Source organism: Arvicanthis niloticus, chromosome 23 (genome assembly GCF_011762505.2).
Source record: "Arvicanthis niloticus isolate mArvNil1 chromosome 23, mArvNil1.pat.X, whole genome shotgun sequence".
NCBI lineage: Eukaryota > Metazoa > Chordata > Mammalia > Rodentia > Muridae > Arvicanthis > Arvicanthis niloticus.
The window spans coordinates 26,654,385-26,661,752 of NC_133430.1; the positions used below are offsets into that span (position 1 = coordinate 26,654,385).

Sequence of the window (7,368 nt, forward strand, 5' to 3'; positions counted from 1 at the left end):
CAGGAAGCTATTAAAGAGAGTTAGAAGAGATAAAAATGCATGGATAAAACGATCTTCTTCAAAATTGTGTGGAATTTATTATGAGTAAATAATTATAATCACACCATAGAACCTAAGGTATTCTAATGGCCTTTTAAGATGTTTGAGACTTTACCTACCTTTTCAAACTTGGGTGTTTTCATCCTTTGATATGGGTCTCTATTTGGTGTCATCCCAGCCACTGTTCCACCCACCCCCCCTTTTCTAAAACATCTTGTGTACACAGTATATGTGTAGTATATTTGCTGATGGACTTGAACTCAGTTTGTATTCCTAAACAAGCTCATTTTTAGACATTCCTGAAGACACAATGGGTATTGATTATAAAATTCAGTATGCCAGTAAAACCTTTTCTGTGCTTATCTGAAGAAAGATCAGAAAAAAGTACAGTTTCTAAATTAGTTTAGGATTTAGAAGACACAGAAAACTTATTTGTATATGTGCATGATCATGTTTGTTCACATGTTCCTGTATGTGGAGGCCAGTAGACAACTTCAGTAATTCTTCAGGATCTGTCTTTCTTGGTTCCATCTGTCTGTCGTCTGTCTGTCTGTCTGTCTGTCTGTCTGTCTGTCTGCCTTTCTGCATTTCTCTCTCACTCTCTCATCTATCTATCTATCTATCTATCTATCTATCTATCTATCTATCTATCTATCTCTACTATTTATTTTATCTTATATATCACATATCTATCATCTACATACTATGTATCTATCTATCTATCTATCTATCTATCTATCTATCTATCTTATATATCATCTATCTATATATGTATGTATAAATGTATCTATATCTATTTATATAGGTATATATGTGTCTATCTCATATATCATTTATCTGTCTATCATCTATCTATCTATCTATCTATCTATCTATCTATCTATCTCTCATCTAACTATATTTCTACCTCTTTAAACAGGATCTCTTAGTGTCTACCATAGAATACACCGTGTAAGCTGTGATAGTGACTACCACTTTCACTAGCCTTAAGTCTAAGGGATCTTCCTGTTTGCACTGTCACAGCCCTGGGATTGCCAATATGCTACCACTCCTAGTTTTTTATATGTGGTTCTGGGACTAGAACTAAGGCAAATAGGTTCGAGACAGAGCTATACCTCAGTTGGTTAAATAATTTCTTGTTACAAACCAAATATACTTAAAAAAAACCCTCCATCCTCTCTTGCTTTTGTCAGCTATAAGTACTTGTTGAGTTGTTCTCTGAGGTTTAGTTTTTAAACTTATAAAATGAGGGTAATATAGTCAAATTTATAATGGTGTTTCAAGTTTTATATAAAAGAGAAGGTCTGTTTTGCGGTCTGCTTATCCCTTTGTATACCAGAAACCCTTGAACTGTGTGTTAATAGTGCAGGCAGTGACTAGAGTAACGAGTCTCTGACTTTCATTCCTGACCTACGTTCTTTGAAATACTCCTTGTTTCAAATGTCACTGTGTTGAAGGGCACGGCTCAAACTGCTGTGGAACTGGAAAGGCAGTTGTGTGAGTTTGAAAGTAAGACTATGCTGTCAGGTCATCTCTGCCCCCATGTTGACTATTTCTAATTCTACCCAGGATCCCATGCTACTCAACTAGCCACACATATGATAGACCTCACAGTGCACAGAAAGGATGAAGCATTATGGATGGCTTTTTTTCCGTGAAAATGTACCAGATTGCATGCTGTTGAGAGGAGTGATGAGTCCAGGCAGCAGCTGCAGTTGTTCATTGAGAATGAAGAATTCCGCTTTCACTGTGGTTTCCCTGGTGGAGCACATCCTTTGTGGAATACATTCGTTGCATCTCACCAAATGGAACAACATTGTCCAGTGGTGTTCAGGGAAGAGTGTAGACACTGACTAATACCATAGGGAGAGGATGCTGTCACTTCTGCTTGACTTGAAAGCAAATCGTGGTTATTTTGATGTGTCTGGTTACCCACAAATTCAGCATGGCTAGGGAAAGGATCAATTTTCAAAGCACTCCTGCCTTGACTCAATGAGGTATGACTGCAAAGAGAGTAGTAAATTATGTTTTATAGCAGTGCTTGAAGACATCAGTCACCACTGGGCTATGTGTTGGGTGTGTTTGTGTTTTGTGTCTGTGTGTGTGTGTGTGTCTGTGTGTGTGTGTGTGTGTGTGTGTGCTGTATCCTTTATAAACACTGTGCCTACCACTTAATTTAATACTAGAAGCAGTTTAAAAAAAACAACCCCTACACATTAGTGCTATGTTTTAATACATTTTTCTGCTTGAATCTAAGTTGTTCACAACTGATCATCTAGAAGAAAAGGGTACCTTGGGGACAATAAATAGATGTATTTTCACGCAGGCACAGGATGTGCCATCTCTGCAGCATGATTGCAGGGATCTCACACTGTCAGCATCTCCTCTGAGGAATGAACTACTGAAGCTTTCTCTTTTATGAAGGCTTCATATTCATAAGGCGATAGCTCTGCTTGCTCTTGGCAGGCCCCACGCTCACTCTGTTAAACTGGAAGTCATTTATCTGAATTGAAGCCCACTATTGGAACAAGCTGAACAAGAACTCACATGGCACATAAAAGCTTTTGGAAGAGACCTGGGATTGGCTCTGGGGGTGGATATAATTCAAATGCAAATGCACTTCATCAGAGGTTTGCAATGGATGCCAAATTTTGGAGCAAAAGAAGGACCAACTACTGATCATTTGCTCTTTTCTCCCCCCCCCCCACCAAAAAAAAACCAGAAAGCCAACTGTACAGTCAATATTTCTTCTTTCAAAATAGTGTCATAAAAGGCTTAAAGAAAGCATTATAATGACTAGACCATCATTACAGAGGATACTACCCATGATGCCATTTTACCATTTCATGTTAGAATGGGCTTTGAAGAGTGAGGATGGAAGCTGGAGATATCTATGTATCATGGAGAAACATACAGAATTGAAAAATAAGAAAAATAACCATATTTAAAAGACCATAGAGATGGTTCTCTGTGTATAGTGCTTGCATGCAAATGTGAGGACCCAAGTCTGGAGCCCTGGCATCCACATAAAAACAAGGGATGATGGCATCTGTTTAGAACCTGAGCAATGGGCCAGGAAGGCAAAACAGGTAAATCCCAGTGCAGTTGCTAGCCAACCCATCTGTTACCAGTGGTTGGAGGATGGGCCAGGTCATTCCTGGTTCTACTCTGCTTATTCTAGAAATTGATATAAAGGCCCATACAGATTTATAAAGTATTAAGTTGACTTTATTTAGCTTTTCCTATTTTTGTTTATTAAAAATAGTCTTTAATACAATATAGCTCTACTATGATTTTTCTCTCCCCCAACTCCTCACAGATCATTCCCACAGACCTCCCTCCCTCTCTCATCTGGATCAGTGCTATCTCTGACTCTTGTTAGGAAACAAACATGCATCTAAAATTAAAAATAAAATAAGATAAAACATAGCCAAACAAACCATAGTAGGACAAAACAAAGAGAAAAAAAGAGAGACACACATAGATGCAGAGCCTTACATGTTCACAGATCCAGGAATCCCATAAAAACACAAAACTTGAAGCTATAATATATAAACAAAAGTCCATCAAGATTAAAAAAAAAAAAAAAAAAAAAAAGTCGGAGAGCTGGAGGTTTGGAGAGGGCAGTGGAGCATAATCAGCCACTGCCACAATTGGTTCTCAGGTTGCTACTGTGAGGCACAGATCAATTGAGCTCGTGGGTGTATGGAGCAGCAGTCTCAGCAAGGGATCTGCCTGAGTGTAGGTGGTGGGTAAAGGCAGTTCTATGAGCGGGAATGCCCCTTACATTGGCAGCAAGATCAGCCTCATCTCCAAGGCGGAGATCCGCTATGAGGGCATCTTCTACACCATCGACCCTGAGAACTCCACAGTAGCCAACTGTGGGGCCAACTTTTAGCAGAAAGCGGCTATCAGTTTTGCAGCCATCTTGAGCCATATACCCTGACATGAGACTTGGATTACAATAGCCTACAACAGCTGAACACACCGATAATCTTGGTTTAGATACCTTGGGTGTGTGAGATTAAAGGTGTGTGAGATTAAAGGTGTGTAACTTAAGAGTGTGACTTAGAAGTGTAGAAATCAGATTTAGAGACAAGACCTAAGGGCATGATTAAAGGTGTGACCAAAAGTCATGGCTTAGAAGTGAGACTTATAAAGGCGAGAGGCAGACAGAAGAGAGGAGAAAGAATCAGACACTTCAGAGAGTACAACTTGGAGTAGGAATTAGGCATTAGGTAGCAGGCACTTGGGAGAGAACTTGGAAGAAGTAACTTGGAACTTGGAGGCACTAGGGACTAGGAACTTAGGACTTGGGACTTGGAGAGAAGAAGAGAGACTGAAGAATAAACGGGATTGAATCACACTCTGTCTGGTCTCCCTCCATTCTTCGAGTCCATCCTCACTCTCTCTCTTGCTGAACCCCGACCCGAGGACCGAAGCGGCAGCTTGGGTCAGGAAACAGTGGCCGCCAAGTGTGGAGTGGAGAGGCCTGAAACATTTTTGGCAGCCCGAACGTGGGCCAGTACGGACCCCAACATTTTTTGGCCACCCTAAGTGGGGCAGCCTAGGCTGCAACATTTTTGGCCACCCAACGCGGGGCAGCCCGGGCCTCAACATTTTGCTCGGGCCTAGACATTTTTTGGTGCCCGAACGTGGGACTAGTGCAGTTCTCAACAGCCTTCGCCAAAGTTTGATCCTTCAGTAGAACAGACAGACCAACAGAGCATCCAAAACTGCCTCCAGATGAAGTCTTTGAATATATTATATTCCGGGGGAATAATATTAAAGACCTCACTTGTCTGTAAGCCACTGAAACCACAGTGTTCTTTGCGACAGGAACCAACTATTGTTCAGTCTTCACTAGGTTTATCTTCTCCATTCCAGTCAACAGGTTCCTACTGACCTTTTGGCAAGATGCCAGCATACGATCAGTTCAATTCAGGTACATTAGTTAGGCAGCAGTTTGGTGTTGTTGGTGTTGCTAGGAGTTCCTTTACATCGTTTGGAACAGAAGCATCAGATAGTGGTACCTTATACCAGAGCAGTGCAGGCAGTTCTTCACACAGGACACAAGATCTGTTAAACTACAGTTAGCCCGAGATCAATCAAGTCCTCAGTTAGACCCTTTGAGAAAAAGTTAAACCATGGTACAAGCAGTAATACCACCTTGGCCCACTTATCTGCTGCAGCACCTGTTGGGAGAAGGAGCCCTGCTTCAGCCAGGCCTTTGCTACCTACCAGCCAGAAAGCAATAGACAACTAAGAGCACAGGGAAGTTAAAGTACACAAAGTCCCAAGGCCAGAGCAGAAAACAGGCAACTCAGAAATAATACCAATTGACAATTAGTTCAAGGAGTTCCTTCTACTCCAAGACAGGACATGGGGGTCATTGAAGTGGCAGCGGGAAATTTGGTATCCATCAAAATGGTCCAATAAAATTTGAAAAAGTCTTTTGACTTTGAAAGTGCAAATGCACAATCTAACAAGGAAGAAATAGACAGAGTTTCATAACAAACTTAAATAAAGATAAACAGGGCTAATATCCAATATATACAAAGAACTCAAGAAGTTAGACTTCAGAGAACCAAATAACCTTATTAAAAATGGAGTACAGATCTAAACAGACTTTCTTCCTTCCTTCCTTCCTTCCTTTCTTTCTTTCTTTCTTTCTTTCTTTCTTTCTTTCTTTCTTTCTTGGATATTTTATTTACATTTCAGATGCCATCCCCTTTTCCCATTTCCCCTCCCTAGAAAACCCCCATCCCATCTCCCCTCCTCCTTTTTGCTTTTATACAATTTTTTTTTAATGTTGATCAAAGGATTTATAAGTTTGGTAATGCTCAATAACAAGATGCCCATACAATCAGAAGTGTAACTCAATACCCAACTTAGATATACCAATTATCTTTGACTGGTGGAGACACGCAAACATCCACCTCCATGTTTCTCTCTCTCTCTCTCTCTCTCTCTCTCTCTCTCTCTCTCTCTCTGTCTCTGTCTCTCTCTCTCTCTTCCTCCTCCTCCTCCTCCTAGCTCCTCCTCCTCTCCTTACTCCTTCTCTTCCTCTCTTTACTCCTCCCACCTTAGCTCCTCCTATATATCACCCTTCCTGTTAAAATAAAACTTTTCTCTTAGAATACAATAAGAGCATAATTATACCAATTTGTGTCAGTAATGTACAAGATAGACCTAATACCCAGTCCATCATTTTGTTGACTAACCAGAACCTCTGTCATCTTTCCTAACTAAATCACTTAGTTCTGAACCTGGCTTTTTCCTTCGCTTTAGAATGAATGTCAGCTGAAAACCATCCTCTCAAATCTTTTCTCTCAAAGTAAATAGCCAGGATTGGCTATGAGACTATAAGTCTTCAACCCTGTCAGAAATACAGAATGACTGAGTTAACTAAAATTATGGGAAGCTCAAAGCATAGCTTCTAAAATTTAGCCAATTTATAGAGACTGCTGAACACCTGGACAGTCCCTATACTACAAAACGTTGGAGCATCTGATCTTCAGCCTTCTGGCCCAGGATCAGCTGACAGACCTAGTGATGCAGAATTATTAAGGGCTGATTACTCTGTCTAGGCAGATATAATCAGTTGAGTATTCTGCAAGTGTGTCCTTTTCTGGACAGTAATTTGTCTGTAGATGGAAAGAGGCAATTCTTGCCTAGTGGCTGTCTCACCACAACTGGAGTAACTCCAAAGATGCTCAGTTTCTTCTTAGAATCCAAGACATAAAGCTGTCAGGAGCAGACAGGTCTCTAATGAAAATGAACATTAATACAGAAATGTTTGTAATGTCAATTCTGTGGACTTCTGAAGTTTTGAAAACCAACTATCCATGTAAGGTAATCTGGACTGTTGTCTGTTAACTCCTCTCAGCTATTTCTAAATAAAATATAGAAAAGACCCTAACAATAAACTCAAAGCCATGAATTTGCTATAGGCCCTTAACTCACAGGGTAACCATCTCAAATCAATTAAAAAATTAAAGAAGGACTGGGTCTAAGCCTTGTATTCCTAAATGTGTTATATAGGCACAATGCCTATGAGAGTAACAATATTCATCTCACTTGTTTTGTGCACTTGGTGTTTTGATTACTATGTGACTGGAGGTATTTCTTTTCTGATCTAGTCCATTTGGCATTCTATAGGCTTCTTGTATGTTTATAGGCATCTTGTTCTTTAAGTTAGGGAAGTTTTCTTCTATAATTTTGTTGAAGATATTTATTGGCCCTTTAGGTTGGGAATCTTTACTCTCATCTATACCTATTATCCTTAGGTTTGGTCTTCTCATTGTGTCCTGGATTTCCTGGATGTTT

General features: G+C 40.1%; 1 pseudogene; it reads left to right on the forward strand.

The window, feature by feature from the left end:
• Positions 1-3,805: 3,805 nt before the first annotated feature.
• On the forward strand, positions 3,806-5,553 carry LOC143436578 (protein LSM14 homolog A pseudogene; annotated as a pseudogene).
• The last annotated feature ends 1,815 nt before the right edge of the window (positions 5,554-7,368 follow it).